This window comes from Trichosurus vulpecula, chromosome 4 (genome assembly GCF_011100635.1).
Source record: "Trichosurus vulpecula isolate mTriVul1 chromosome 4, mTriVul1.pri, whole genome shotgun sequence".
NCBI classification, from domain to species: domain Eukaryota; kingdom Metazoa; phylum Chordata; class Mammalia; order Diprotodontia; family Phalangeridae; genus Trichosurus; species Trichosurus vulpecula.
The window spans coordinates 328,906,862-328,910,067 of NC_050576.1; the positions used below are offsets into that span (position 1 = coordinate 328,906,862).

General features: G+C 36.3%; 1 pseudogene; it reads right to left on the reverse strand.

Annotated features, from left to right (window-relative positions):
- Nucleotides 1-886: 886 nt before the first annotated feature.
- Nucleotides 887-2,871, reverse strand: LOC118847194 (annotated as a pseudogene).
- Between the last annotated feature and the right edge of the window lie 335 nt (nt 2,872-3,206).

The following is a 3,206-nucleotide window of genomic DNA, read 5'->3' on the forward strand; positions in this document are numbered from 1 at the left end:
TCATCAGTATGCTTAACATTAATTCATAGAAGGCTAACCACAGTGACTGCAACAATGAAAATAAAACCAATATAGAGAAGCAACAAAACTTTGCTCCAGTTCAGTGACTATTCTTGATAACACACTGTCAAAATTAAAGAAATGCTTCCTTTCTGTTAACAAGCAAAACTTTCATTCACTCTTTCAATAAACGTTTTAAGTACCTACAATGAATTAAACATTAAAGTAAATGCGGGGTTACCAATATAGTGAGTTGATTTTGCAAAGTAGCTTTGTTGTTGTTGTTGTGGGGAGGGGAGATTTTTTAAAGGAAATAAATGTTGCATCAACCCCACCTGGATCATTGCCTTGTCATGGCACAGGGACTTGCGTAGCTCAATGACATTATGAGCTATGTTGTACAGAATACTGGATTATGGAAAAGGCAAGGGAGTTACAGAAAAAAAAAATCTACTTCTGCTTCATTGGCTATACTAAAGCTTTTGATTGTGTGGATCACAACCAAATTTTGCAAGTCCTCGAAGTGTTGAGAGTACCAGATCATTGTACTTGTTTCCCGAAGAGCTTGCACGTGAGTCAAAAAGTAACCGTCAGAACCAAACATGGAATAGCAAGTAGGTAGGACTAGATACATAGTAATTTAATTTTTTCTTTTAGTATTTTAACTGTTTTATCATTGAAATATTTTCATCCTATCCCTTTCAAAAGTAAACCACTAATTTTCCTCCCCGTCCTGCCCCACAACAACCTTCCCTGCCCTTCTGTACTTTATTTCAAAATTCTGTGCTCAGTGGCCATCTTGAAATGTGTTCATTGGGCAGCCTTATCAAGCCATTTGTGAAAGAAGTAGCAAGGTAAAGGAGGAAAGAAGCTCTGTCCATGGCTATTATAGGGCTTTGGCTACTAGCTCATAGGCCAGCTCTATCTCCTTAGCATCTGGACAGGTAGAGGCAAATTCCTCTCTGGTATAAGCATTGCACAGGCATCTTTGAACCTCTCAAAACCCCTCTGGGTTAGAAAATCCGCAATATTTCTTACATACAACCTGTAAACATGGACCTTTAGCAATAGGTTGCAATCAACTAATGTAAGCTAATCACCATTCAGAAACTTTCTATGGGAGACACCTTCATCTTCTACACTTGTTTCTTCAATCTCCTCAGGAAGTGGTGATGTCAGATAGTTGTCAGGTACTTCAGGGCTTTCAACAGCCCCTTCTGCAAGTTGGCATTGAGTGCTGGGTTTGAATTCTTGATGTAGGCAGAAAATTTGGTGAAGACATCTGGGCCAGCTCTGTTGGTTTCTGGGTGCTTAGCTGCCAACTTGGGGTACCTAAGGGGACTCAGCACCTCCTCCAGAAACTCTTCAATCTTGTTAGTGTCCATGTGTACTTCAGGGCCATACAGTAAAACTGGGAGCTGACCTCCAGGACACAACTTCTGTACTGTCTTTGTTCTCTTCTTGGTGTCTACAGTGGTGACATTGAAGGTTATGTCCTTAAGCCAGAGCACCATGAAAAGTCTTTGGGAGAAGGGGCAGTTCCCAATCTTGGCACTATCACTGGCAGCCTTGATGAACAACTTGACCTGTGCCTGCTCTTCAGCTGTGGCTGTGACTGAGGAATTTAATTTAGCTCATTTAATAAACTCAGCAATGAAATTTATTCAAGAAAGGACTCTAATTCAATAAAAGCTGATGGGGAAACTAGGAAGGGATCAAGGGAAGGGAAAATAACAGACCTAGATCTACATCTTTCACCTTCTATCATAATAAATTCTAAACTTTAAATAATATGATTTTAAAAAGTAGTGTCGCAAAAGTAGAGTGGAATGGAGTATTATAACATTTACAATTACAGGACAAGAAAATTAATAGACTCAGAGCTGAAAAGAAAATATACAGCAGACTGTCATAATTGTATGAAATTATATATAATTAAAATTCTTTTGTACAAATAAAATCAATGTGATGTTGAGAAAAATATATTTTGGAAATATCTGCAGTTAGAAAATATTTTTGCATTGAATATAGTTGATAAACGTCTGGCATCCACAATCTATAAATAATTGACCGAAATGTACATGATCAAGAGATATTTATCAATAAGCAATTAGTCTAACTAACTGGACAGACATATTTTTGAAGTAAGAAATGAAATCTTTAATCAACTGAAAACATTTCAAAATTACAAATAGTCAGACAAATTTAAATAAAAATAATTCTGAAGTATCAATTCATACCCATCAATGAAATAAACTTGGGTGAATATGGGAAAATTCTGTCAGGGCAGTCAATGTAAGTCGGTTTTCTAATTCACTGCTCATAGGGCTAGGAATTGCTCAATCGCTCTGTAAAACAATTTATCATTTATGCCCTAAATTACCAAATTGCTTGTACCTTTTGACCTAGAGATTCCAATACTGGGATGGCAGCTGAAGGAAAGGAGGTTTTTAACAGCAAGAAAGGACCTAAAGTAGAATTATTTTAATGTTCATAGCAGAATTATTTTAATAAAACATGAAAGCAAAATATATACTCAATGATTGCAAAATGACTGGAAAATTGATATATTTTAATGATAATGTTTGCCAAAATGAATAATAAATAGAAAGAATTCAAAATATAAAATCAATGGTTAAAAATGATGCACTGACAAAAGCAGGAAAAAAAAAACAAGGCTATAAAATAGAGGATAGGGAGAACCCAGAGACATGAAAGCCAAGTCATGTAGACTGTTTTTATGACTGCCCAAGTGACACCTCTACTGACATGGCATCCATCATTTTGGTATAAAAGTACAAGAAGAGAGGGCTATTGTTGCATCTCTCTTCTTCTATGATTCTCACCTTTCACAGGGGCTTTTGCAGTCATGATCCAGGAGGAACATAGTGGCGGATAGCAAAGAGGTATAACCATTGAGCTGCAATATGTATTCCATTTGATTTTTTTTTGGTCATTCATCATTCTTTCCTATGTCCTTTCCTGATTCTTTGTAAAGATATAATTAACACTGTTGTAGTCTGAGTGGATTCATTATTTGCTAGGTTTCAAATATGAGTCTTTAGGGCTAATTCACAATTTAAAAAAAACTCTCCTAGGGAGTCACATTAATGGAATATGGGTAATATGGGTATAGGCGGACCAATGGCTTGTCAATGGAAATTTAGCTTTTACTAACACAGCATAATAGTTTCATTGGCCTCTGC